This window comes from Labeo rohita, chromosome 11 (genome assembly GCF_022985175.1).
Source record: "Labeo rohita strain BAU-BD-2019 chromosome 11, IGBB_LRoh.1.0, whole genome shotgun sequence".
In the NCBI taxonomy this organism is placed as follows: domain Eukaryota; kingdom Metazoa; phylum Chordata; class Actinopteri; order Cypriniformes; family Cyprinidae; genus Labeo; species Labeo rohita.
This window is the reverse complement of record NC_066879.1, coordinates 15,060,649-15,074,181: the sequence shown is the minus strand read 5'-3', so window position 1 is coordinate 15,074,181 and position 13,533 is coordinate 15,060,649. Positions and strand designations below refer to the sequence as shown.

At 29.5% G+C, this 13,533-nt stretch overlaps 1 protein-coding gene across 4 annotated transcripts in view; it reads left to right on the top strand.

Moving 5' to 3' along the window:
• iffo2b (intermediate filament family orphan 2b) overlaps nucleotides 1-13,533 on the top strand; it is a 41,164-nt gene that overhangs the window by 1,254 nt on the left and 26,377 nt on the right. The gene's annotated exons all lie outside the window — the stretch shown is intronic.

Below are 13,533 nucleotides of genomic sequence, written 5' to 3'. Positions count from 1 at the left end.
AGCTGTCTTCAGAAATATGATATGAAAAGCTTTTTATCACAGTTGCCCAGTTAAGTTAATCCTTTCCATTCACTTCATTTACTTGATACAGAAAATTCAGAAACTTAATGGATGGTCAAGATGATGTCTTAAAATAAAACGTTTTTGCATAAGCAAAATAGTCTATTTTAGGACCTTATGATATGTTTATACACATCTTTTTTCATTTTGACAATATTTTCATATTAATGTTGCATATTTGACCCCCAAATCTCATTACTGTAATACAAACAAAATTATTTATGATTAAAAGTGTTTATACATCATGGTGTTATTTGATGCACTTCTTTTAATTTAGCCAGATTTAAATAAAAAAAGTAATTGTACAATTGTATTGTTTTAAGAAAATACAGTAAAAAATGAAAAATGTAAAAAAGTAAACCACTAAAAGTAAAACTTCTGGATGCATTGCAAAAAAAAATTTTAATTACAGTAATGACAATTTAGTGGTAAATCATCCTTATTTTATTTTATTTTATTTCATTTTTATTTTATTTTATGCTGATCTAAATAAAAACATATTTGTGCAACATTATCCTTTAGGATAATAGTACAGTAAAAAATACTGTATTACAGTAAGGAAAATCGTCATTGAAAATATGGAACAGTGAAAGTAAAACTTTTTTTTTTTGCATTACAGTATTGAAAATTTAATGGTAAAATATGCTTAATTGTCCAGAAAACAGTGCTCAGATTTTATTTTATTTTATTCTGATTTCTGCAACAGTATAGATTAGGATAATAGTACAGTTAAAATAGTGTATTACAGTAAGGACAATCATAACTTAAAAACATGGATCAGTAAAAGTAAAACATGTGGATGCACGACAGATATATATATATTTTTTTATATATATATTTTTTTAAATTTATTTATTTATTTTATTATTTTTTTTTTTTTTTTGCATTACAGTAATGAAAATTCAATGGAAAAACATGCTTAATTGTCCTGAAAACAGTGCTCATTTTATTTTATTTTATTTTATGCTGATTTAAATAAAGACATATTTGTGCAACAGGATAGTTTAAAATATTAGTACAGTAAAAAATACTGTATTACAGTAAGGAAAATTGAAAAACATGCATTATAGTAAAAAAAAAATGGGAATTTTTGTTTTATTAGTTTATTTGATTTAATTTTTTGTTTCCTTTACAAAATATAAAGTCCTATTTTTGTACATATAATTTTGGAGAAGACCGTGACACAGACATGATGACAGATTTCCAGCCTTATGGATTAGACATTGTGAATGAGATTTCTTTGGGACATTGAATGGGTTTTATTAATGCATGACTACTGAATGACTTCAAAGACTGAGGCGTCAGAGGAGCCGCGTGAATGTGTGTGTGTGTGTGTGTGTGTTTGTGATCCAGCTGCCCTTTTGCCCAGGCATGTGCTGACTCACTAGTAAATACTGCTGCCTTACCCTTCAGAAAAGCCACAACAATGAGCACAAAATGAAGGCAGGGAAAGAGGAAGCAAGCGTGCATGTATCACATCCTGGTCATCTCGTGGGTGATTCAGAAGCTCATTTTAACAGTGCTGCTTTTGTGGGCTTGTCTTTTCTGAGATTGCCATCAGTTATAACCTCTTGACATCACGCAGGAACTTTAAATGGGCCACGGACAAGTTCGGATATGAAACAGGCCAATATCTTTGTTTTCTTTGTTAGAAATTTTCTTTTCTATGATGTTTACCAACCATAAACGTAGTTGCTAAGTCAAAAGAAAGTCTATAGGTATAATTTAGTCTATGATAGGCCAGTGGAAACTTTAGACATCCATTTCCACCACAGGATCTCATAATTTTGAGAAAAAAAAAATTGAAGATATAATCTTAGAATTGCAGGATATAAATTCAGATTTCTGAGAAAAAAAGTCACAATTATGATAGAAATTTTGAATTCTGAGAAAAAAGTAATTTATCAGATAGAAACTAAGAATTCTGAGGGAAAATAGTAAGAATTATGAGATATAAACCTAGAAATTTGCAATATAAACTCAAAATGCAGAGAAAAAAGTTGTAATTATGATAGAAATGTTGAATTCTGAGGAAAAAAGTCTATTATGAAACAGAAACTAAGAATTCTGAGGGAAAAAAGTCAAAATTGTGATAGAAATGTAGAATTCTGGGAAGAAAAGTCATAATTATGATACAGAAACTAAGAATTCTGAGGGAAAAAAACTCTTAATAATGAGATAGAAACTACGAATTCTGAGAAAAAAGTCAATTATTAGATACGAAAGTGATAATTATGAGATAGAAACTCAGAATTGTGAGATAAAATTTTATAAAATTCTAAAAAAGTCATAATTATGGTATAAACGTAGAATTCTGAGAAGAAAAGTCATAATTATGAGATAAAAACTAAGAATTCTGAGGGGAAAAAAGTCAAAATTATGAGACAAACTGAGAATTGTGAGATATAAACCGAGAAAAATTCATAATTATGATATATAAACTGATATATAAAGGAAATGATATATAAAGGAAAAAGTCAATTATAAGATAGAAACTAAGAATTCTGAGGGGAGAAGTCATAATTATGAGATAAAACTCAGAATTTTGAGATATAAACTCAAAATGACGAGAAAAAGTCATAATTATGAGATAAATAAGAATTCTAAAAATTGTAAAAATTCTGAGAAGTCAAAATGATGATAGAAATAGATTATGATAGTTATAATTATGAGACATAAACTCAAAATTGTGCGATACAAACTCAGAATTCTGAGAAAGTCTTAATAATGAGACTCAAAGTTCTGAAGAAAAAAGTCAAAATTATTAGAAATGTAGAATTCTTAGAAGAAAAGTCATTATGAGTAATTATAATTATGAGATAAAAACTCAAAATTGTGCAAACTCAGAATTCTGAGTCATAATAGTCATAATAATGAGATATAATGATAATAATCATAATAATAACTCAGAATTGTGAGGAAAAAGTCAATTATAAAAGATAGAGGGAAAAAAGTTCTAATTATGAGATAAAACTCAGAACTGCGAAATATAAACTCAAAATTACGAGAAAAAAGTCATGAGATAGAAACTTCTGACTTGTTGACATCTTTCTGACAAGTTCGGATAAAAAATCTTGGAATTTTCTTGGAAAAAAATCTTGGAAAAAAATCTTGGAATTTTTTTCTCACAATTGTGACCTTTCTTCTCAGAATTGCAAGTTACAAACTCACATTTGTCAGTTATCATTTTTTATCTATTCTCACATTTTTTCAGAACTGCAATAAAAAATTTAGAATTGCGAGATAAAAAGTTGCGATTACCTTTTTTTAATCCCGTGGCGGAAACAGGATTCCATAGAAAACCTTTTCTATTTCAGCTTCTCTGCTTTTCACTTGCTCATACTTAGTACTAACCCTTGATGCAGAACATTCTGCTCAGCTTATGCAATTACAGAAAGTTGTGCAATTACAATCAGCAACCATGAAAAATTACTTTAAAAGGTTTAAAAAGCTCATAAGTAGTGGTTTACACCCTATATTCATGCAAAAAATTATCCTAATGCTCATGTGAACAGTCAATAATGGCAGTAAACTTAAAACAAATATAATTGTAAATGCTCTCAGATTACACGCACATTATAACTAATAGCTTGAATGGCTTAATCTCTATGACACCCAGAGGAATGTTAGTTATTGACGCTCGCATTCATTGGTTTGATCATTCCATTTCATGGAAATTAGTACTAAATCTGTATAACTGGATATATAATAGCTAACAAGTAGACAACGCTTATTAGCGCATTAAATGCTAAATGTGAACGATGATGCATGTGTGTTTTTTCTGACATGTTGATCATTATTTCACCACCCATGTTTACAGGTTACAGCGTTCACATTGTGCATGTAAGCTCTTCTTCCTGCTGGAGATATCCGACCCCCACGCTGCTCTTTATGCTAACTGCAGATTTTATTGCATGTGAATCACTGGTGCGTGTTACATCACACACGGATCATTTGTTCAGAGGTTTGGGAAGTGCGGTTCCTACATGTCCGTTTGCTCCAACCGGCCCCAACAAATTCATTACGTCGAAGGCTTAACAAATAATTAATCAGCTTAGCTTTAATTCTCAAACACGTGTAAGCCAGCTCCCAAGATATTCAAAGTTTGGGATCTGGATATACATATGTTAACTTCATACCTAAGTACAGTTTTAATAAATCACTAAAACATATCACTTTTTGTAATATCGTTTAACTACACCAGTATTGTCTTAACTTAACTTTATATAAGGATTTTTCTTAGCAAAAGTTTTTGCATCTACACTGTACAAAAATATATTGTAGCATGTTTTGTAAGAAAATACTATTTCAGTCATACTTGAAAATACTGATAAAGGTAAAATGAATGAATTAAAATAAAAAATGTTATTTTATAAAAAGTTTTACTGTTCTATATTTAATTCAGTGTGTTAGTTGCTGATTCTTTGTAATTATTTATATAATTTACTAGCAATTTATGAATGAAAGATGTTTCAGCACAAATTCTGCTTCTGGTTATGTAATAGTTGCTGAAAATTCAGCTTTGATCACAGGAATAAATGATATTTTAAAATATATTAAAATAGAAAACAGTATTTTTTTATCAAATAAATGCAGCCTTAGAGAGCAGAAGTTTATCGGCACCGATATTAAGCATTTTTATGGTTATCGGTATGGGTCATTTTCAAAACTGATTTGCCGATAAAATAATTTAAAAGCTTAAAAAAGAACTTAAAAAAAGTTTTTATCAGAGCCCTTGTTATTCTTAATTGTGACATTAATTTTCATTTTTACACCATATATATCGGTTCAAAATATTGGTTATCGGTCTACTTGACCTGTAATAATCAGTATTCTACTTTTATTCAGCAAGGATGCATTAAATTAATATATTTTATTTATTTATTTATTGAACTGCCATTTTTACACAAAATGTAATTTTAAATGCAATGAAATGATGATAAAGTGTTTGTGACTCAGAATTATATTTTTATAATTAATATATTTGATTTATTTATTGAATTGCTATATATATATATATATATATATATATATATATATATATATATATATAATTGAATTTAAATTCAATAAAATCTCTTTTTTTAAGATGATAAAAGTTTTGTGGTTAGACAGATTTCTTTTTATTAATACTTTTATTCAGCAAGGATGCATTATATATGTATGTATGTTTATTTATTTATTTATGTATTATTTATGAAAATTATTTTTGGAAATTATGATTGTGCACTTAGAGAAATAATAGCACATGCACAATGTAATTTATAATTCCTGTTCGTACCAGTGTTATTTTAGCATAATCAAGACACTATTATAGTTTTTATTAATGTATTTATATTTTTTTATGTTTATTTACATTTTTGTTAAACTTTTAGTAATTTTTCCTGTTTTGGTCATGTTTAGTATTTTTTTTAAAAACATGTCTGTATAATTTTTATTTCAGTTTTAGTTTTAGTTATTTGAGTTGATCAAGTTAAACTAAATATATATATATATATATAAATTTGCAATTAGCTGCAATATTAAAAAAAGGTTTTTAGACTTTTTTTCATTTTCAGTGGTTTTAGTTTAGTTTCAGTTTTAGTCTTTGATGACTATGAAAACCTGCTGAAATTTAATATTTTTATTTTTCGATTTTTGTTCAAATCTGAGCAATTAGTGATGCTTGACTAATACTAACAATGACATATTAGTTGTCTTAGTTGTCTTTGTCTGGAACATAAGCAAAAGGCATAAAAAATAATATTATTCATGTGTGTTGAATGAGACAGTCACAATCTTGCACCATTAAGAAAAATAAGACATTAGTGTCTTTGCACTGACAAAGCGGTGTGTGAAAATCCATGTGCAACGATTGGTCAAGACTGCTGAGTTTGAGAATATTATTGATTTCCTAGATATTGCTCTTCCGCTGCTCTGCCACTAAAACAGGCGTTTCTTTATCATCAGTGCTGCAATGAAGAAATCATTGGGCCTGTTAGAAACTGAACTGACTGTATTACTGCTGTAGTGCTTGTGGCTTTAACTAGCACATCTACAGCCGACTTGCTTATGTCTGAACGGCCAACAGCCTGCTGGAGCGAGAGCACGATTGATGAGTTTTGTGTGTGTGTGTGTGTGTGTGTGTGTGTGTGTGTGTCTGTGTGTGAGACAAACTGCAGTCGGGACACTGGTACGTGTGTGTATATGTTGATCTATTGCAGTCTGGTGCAACGTTCTGTCACGACGTCTTAAGGAAAGCATTCATTAAGCTTTTAAGAGAGGTATAAAGCATGCTGACATGTTGCTCTGCAGTATACAGTATGAACAGTCTCACTGTGTGTGGACAGTATGCAGATTTTCTGAAAGCATGAAATCCCCAGTGACCTCTTATATTTGCTGAAATGTGCATTATAGATCCTCCGCCTGACATTCTGTATCCCACAATGCAATGCGTTCCACTTGACCTTCCATTTCTAGTGTGATGAATGACTTAGAAGTGATTACATTTTCAACTGTCTTTTAAGATTTTTTCTTTACATTTATTTATTCATTTGAACTGCCATTTTTACACAAAATGTAATTTTAAAATGCAATATATATAAAGGTTTGTTCAGCAAGCTACCACAAAATACGACAATAACATTGATAATAATTAGAAATGATGATTAAAAAAATCAGCATGTTAGAATGATTTCTGAAGGATCATGTGAGACTGAAGACTGGAGTAATGATGCTAAAAATTCAGCTTTGATCACAGAAATAAATTACATTTTAAAATATATTCAAATAGAATTCAAATATTTGAAATTGTAATAATATTTTACTGTATGTTTTAATAAAATAAATGCAGCCTTAGTGAGACATTGTACAAAAATATTTTTAAAACAAGTTTTTTCATAATTGAAATTAGGTTTCCACCGATTACCGGCCTGGCCGATTATAGGCACCGATGTTAAGCATTGGTGTCGGTATTGGTCATTTTCAACTCATTTACCGATAAAATGTTTTTTTGGTCAGAGGTTAATGCCAGTCAGTGACTGTTTTCATCCATTTCATTACTTTATCTTAATTGCCAACCCTGTTTATAATTATAATTTAATTTTACAGTGTATCACTGTTGTCCAGAATCACAGATCGTTCAACCCCTAATTGAATTAAGTTATAATTTTTCATAATTGCACCCAGTGATGCACAGTGATACTGTGACCTGCATCCAATCTCACAAATTACACCTTAAAAATGACCAAACCTCACTGAGATCATCTCAAAGAGGCAACCTCCATCAAACACAGACCTCCAGGACACTTTCTCCCTCATGAATAATTTAATGGCGTCTGAATTTAGCTTCAGCGCTGCGGATCGATGCTGGAGTCCTGAGGCTGAGTTTTTGGAGACTTTGCTTCCTCCTCTGGTGTTTGAAAAATTAAAGCTGCCATTAGCAGAATGCAGCGAGCAGCTCCTCCTGGGGAACCTTGTGACTGTAAACCACTGCATAAGTTTAGTGAATTGATGAAGTAGTGAGATCTATCTATCTATCGTTTTGGGGTCGACTGATATGTTTTTCAGTAGACCGATAACTGATATTTTGAACCGATATGTCTGATGTAAAGCTGAAAATGAATGTCCAAATGAAGAATAACAACTTTTTATCATCTTTAAAAAGAATTAAAAAGATTAATTTAAATTCAATGTTGTGGCAAATGGCAGTTCAATAAATAAATAAATAAATAAATAAATAAAATGCATCCTTGCTGAATGAAAGTATTAATTAAAAATTACCATAACCACAAACTAACCACAAACCTTTTATCATTGTAAAAACAAACAAACAAACAAAAAAAAAATAATTGCATTAATTTATTGCAAAATTAAATTTAGGGTAAAAAATGCCAGTTGAATAAATAAATAAAATAAATAAAATATCTAAATTTAATGCATCCTTTCTGAATAACATTATTAATTTCTTAAACAAAAAATCTATATTTTGAACCGATATGTCTGATGTAAAGCTGAAAATTAATGTCCAAATGAAGAATAACAACCTTTCATCATCTTAAAAAATAAAAAGATTAATTTAAATTCATTGTTGTGTACAAATGGCAGTTTAATAAATAAATAAATAAATAAATAAAATGCATCCTTGCTAAATGAAAGTATTAATTAAAAACAAACAAACAAACAAAAAAAAAAATAAAAAATAACCACAACCATAAACTAACCATGTAAAGCTGAAAATTAAAAAAATTTAAATTTCATCAAATAAAAAAAAATTAAAAATAACCACAACCATAAAAAAGATTTTATTGCATTTTAAAATTAAATTTAGGGTAAAAATGCCAGTTGAATAAATAAATAAAATATATAAATTTAATGCATCCTTTCTGAATAAAAGTATTAATTTCCAAAACAACAAAAAAGATTTTATTGAATTTAAATTCAATTTTGTATACAAATGGCAGTTCAATAAATAAATAAATTCATTCATTCATGTTAATGCATCCTTGCTGAATAAAAGCGTTAAACGTATTAACTTTAAAAAAAATCTGAGTCTAACCACAAACCTTTTATCATTAAAAAAAAGTGAACTGATGAAATAGTGAGATCTATCTATCGTTCTATCATTTTGGGGTCGACCGATGTGTTTTTCAGTATACCGATAACCGATATTTTGAACCGATATGGCTGGTGTAAAACTGCAAATGAATATCAAAATGAAGAATAACAATGTGCTCTAACAAAAACTCTCTTTAAATGCTTTTCAATTATTTTATCAGCAAATCGGTTTTGAAAATGACCAATACCATTAACCTTAAAATTGCTTAATATCAGTACCGATAATCGGCCGACCCCACTTGTGTTTGTCTGTGTGAGTGCATTGGAGAGTGTGTGTGGCAGTCTGAGATGTAGTCATGTTTCAGGGATGGTCAGGCAGATTAAAAGGGCATTAATGTTTGACAGACGGCTTCTCATAGTCTTTCAGTCAGTGGTTAGATATCTGGAGCTGTGTCCTGCTCATGCTTTTGGAATGGGGGTGTGGATGACCTGTAGGTTGGGCCGAGCTCTGATTCACACTCGCTGATCTCTGCCAGGCTCGCACACGTCCGTGTCTCACCGGTGATGTGTTTTCTCTGAGATTCATGGGAAGCCTGTGGATTCTTTCTGGCTGGAATAGGGATGGGCTTTTAAGGGAATTTAATGAGTCTGATCCCATGCATAATTGTACGATATTGGCACGATGGAGTTCAATCACGTTTGTGTATTATGCAATGGCTTTGAAAAATGGCTAATTCAGGGTGGTAACTGTGTAAAATGTTACGAAATTTGTGTACTTTTAGATAATATTGATATTTATAATCACGGTTTGGAATTAATCCTTACACTCACCAGTCATTTTAAGTCACACCAAGGCTGTATTTATTTTGCTAATATATATTCAAAATTATGAAAAATGATTACAATTAAAAATTACATTCTTATTGTATGAATATAATTTATTCCAGTGATCAAAGCTGAAATTTCAGCATCATTACTTCAGTCTTCAGTGTCACGTAATTCTTCAGAAATCATTGTTTTATTCAGCAAGAATGCATTTAACTGAATTTATTTATTTATTTATTGAACTGCTATTTTTACACAAAATTCAATTTTAAAATGCAATAAAATATTTATTTTAAAAGATGATAAAAGGTTTGTGGTTTGATTTTTTTTTTTTTTTCTTTTAAGAAATTAATACTTTTATTCTGCAAGGATGCATTGAATTGATTTTTATTTTTTTATTTATTTTACTGAACTGCAATTTTTACACAAAATTACATTTTAAAATGCAATAAAATCTTTTTTTAAAGATGGTAAAAGGTTTGTGGTCAGACTCAGATTTTTTTTTAAATTAATACTTTTATTCAGCAAAGATGCTTTAAGTTTATATATTTTATTTTATTTATTTACTAAACTGCCATTATTACACAAAATTTAATTTTAAATGCAATAATATTACAACGATAAAAGGTGTGTGGTTAGATTTTTTTTAAAAAGAACTTAATACTTAATACCAAGGATGCACTGAATTTATATATTTTTTTGATTGATATTTATTTATTGAACTGCCATTTTTATTTTATTTAATTGAATTTTCAAATTAAATTTTTTTTTTATTTTAAGATGATAAAAGGTCTTTTATTTAGTAAGAATGCATTAAATTGATATACTCTATTTATTTATTTTACTGCCACTTTTACCCAAAATTCGAATTTAAAATGCAATGCAATACATTTTTTTTAAAGATTATAAAATGTTTGTGGTTAGACTCTGATTTTTAAAAAAATAATTTAATACTTTTATTCAGCAAGGATACATTAAATTGATATATTTTATTTATTTATCTATTTATTTATTTATTGAATGCCATTTTTACACAAAACTGAATTTTAAAATGCAATAAAATCTTACTTTTATTCAGCAAGGATGCATAAATTGATCAAAAGTGAGAGTAAAGACATAAGAGTACAAGTATTTCTAATTAAAGTAAATGCTGATCTCTTGAACTTACTATCAAAGCATTCTTAAAATGCATGTGTGTGTATACAGCATATATATTTATATTTAATTATATATAATTATATATAAGTATATATATAATAATTATATGCATGTGCTGTAACAATATAAAATCATGGTCTTTAGCTTTGCTTTTTGCTAATGAGAATCAAACCAGCTTCATTTGCACTAGACGAGCAGAACAAAGTCCAGCATCCTGGCACTTCAGTTCTAGCCCTTTTGATGGATTCTGGGTGATTTAAAGATCTATTTGTGAGCTTTAATGCATTATCGACCCTTTACGACTCCACTTCTATAGAGAGAATTCGTTATTAGCCCTGTTACTCTTGCACCAATGACCGTTTTTGGCACAATTGAGAAACTGCAGGTCAACAAAAGGGTAACGTCGCTTTGTATTTTGGGTGTTGCTGAAGCGAACGAAACAAAGCCTTTATCACACCTGTTATATCACAATGAGTCCTAACAAGCCTTTAATTTTTTGGAACAAAACTCTAAATGTTTTTCCACCTATGATGAGGAGCGGTTTTTACGATGAATAATAGCGCCCCGAGCGTTGGCATTGCAAGTTATCACACAGGATCGACTTGCATGTTCTTGGCCGCAGCAACAAGCCATTAGCTCAATTAAGTGTTCTTTCTGGAGAAAGTCTGATAGGACTTGACATGCAAAGTATTTCGCGGCCACACCTTGCGCATGTTGAAGCCGTTGAGGTGTTTTATGGATGGGAAACGTGACAGGGAGGGAGCTGCTGCTCCCGCAGCCGTATGAGATAATGAGTTTGTTTAGCGGGAGATCCCGGCACATTGCTGAACACGCTGGGTGCGGTGAGGCTCCCGGGGGCCCGACGGGAGGTCGGATTAGCTGTGACGGTCTGTCATTAGGCAAAAGCTGTACAACAACACCTTCTGCACATCTGGAGGATGATCAGTGGTTCTCAAATGGTTTTGCATGCTACGCATTTGACTTCATATATTTGATTTATTTATTGAACTGCCAATTTTACACAAAATTTTAATTTTAAATTGCAATATATATATATATATATATATATATATAAAAATGATAAAAGGTTTGTAGTTAGACTTGGATATTTTTTTTATTATTAATACTTTTATTTAGCAAGGATGCATTAAATTTGTATTATTTCTTTATTTATTTATTTATTGAATGGTTTTGCATGCTACGCATTTGACTTCATATATTTGATTTATTTATTGAACTGCCATTTTTACACAAAATTTAATTTTAATTAAATGCAATAAAATCTTTGATAAAATGTATGTGGTTAGACTTGGATTTTTTTTAATTAATGCTTTTATTCAGCAAGGATGCATTAAATTGATATATTTTATCTATTTATTGAATTGACATTTTTACACAAAAAAATGTGGTTGGATTCTGATTTTTTTAAATTAATACTTTTATTCAGCAAAGATGCATTTTGCATTTTTTTATTTATTGACTTGCCATTTTTACACAAAATTTATTTATTTTTTTTTTTTTTTGCAATAATTGTTTTTAAAAGATAATAAAAGGTTTGTGGTTAGTTTTGGATTTTTTTTAATTTATACTTTTATTCAGCAAGGATGTATTTTATTTATTTATTTATTTATTTATTTATTGAACTGCCATTTTTACACAAAATAGAATTTTAAAATGCAATAAACTCTTTTTTAAAAGATGATAAAAGGTATGTGGTTAGACTTGGATTTTTTTAATTAATTATTTTAATCCACAAGGATGCATTAAATTTATGTATTTTATTTATTGATTGAACTGCATGAATTGATTTTCACACAAAATGTAATTTTATAATGCAATAAAGTCTTTTTGTGGTTTGACTCAGAAAAAGAAGTAAAAAAGAAATTAATACTTTTATTAAGTAAGAATGCATTAATTTTATATACTTTATTTATTTATTGAATTTTTACACAAAGGTTTGGAGTTAAACTTTTTTTAATTAATACTTTTATTCAGCAAGGATGCATATATATTTTTTATTTATTTATTGATTTTAAAATACAATAATTTTTTTTTTAAATGATAAAAGGTTTGTGGTTAGACTCTGATTTGTATTTATTTTATTCTATTTATTTAACTTTACTTTACAATACAAGTTTGTGCAAAAATACAGCAGCATTTTCTTCCGTTAGAATACAACTTTATAAGCTTATTTATATTTGTCTGTATTTGTTATTATATCCTACAACTATGGTTTTTGGTTAGTTGCATGTTGCAATTTCCCCTGCCATTAGAAGCAAACCTGTGACCCATTTTAGGGTCGTAGATAACGTCACTTCCCAGCTGCTCGGATGCCCTGTGTCAGCTGATGTATTAAATGTCCACACCTGTTTCACACATGTGTGCATACCTAGTTTTTATCTCTAAATCCACACGTGAGGCATTTGTACTTCATGCCACTTTTATTTTTATTTTTTTTGCATCACACCCTAGTTTTTGGATTGAGCTCGTGTTGGGCGTCTTCTAGGGAATGCAATGGTGCCCAGCTCTGTTTTGAGGCTTTTTACACTGCCGTTTACCCTGGGATAATCTGTGTCAATAAAACCGTAAGCCTCCTCAGTAACAGTTATTTCATCTCAGTTGTTGTTAAGAACAATGCAAACATACTTACAACCTGTTATGCACAGTTACAAAAGACTTTAAGGGATAGTTCACTCTAAAATAAAAGTTCTGTCATCATTTATTCACACTCACGACTTTCTGTCTGTTGAACACAAAAGAGTTTTTGAAGATCGTTTAGTAATTGACTCCCATAGTATATTTTTTTCATGCTATGGCTATGTCAACTGTTTGGTTACCAGCATTCTTCAAAATATCTTATTTTGTGTTGAACAGGAGAAATAGAATCATCACACAGATCATCAGCAGTATTTGTGAATGGAGGTTGGATATTTATGATGTTGTTGTGTTAACAGT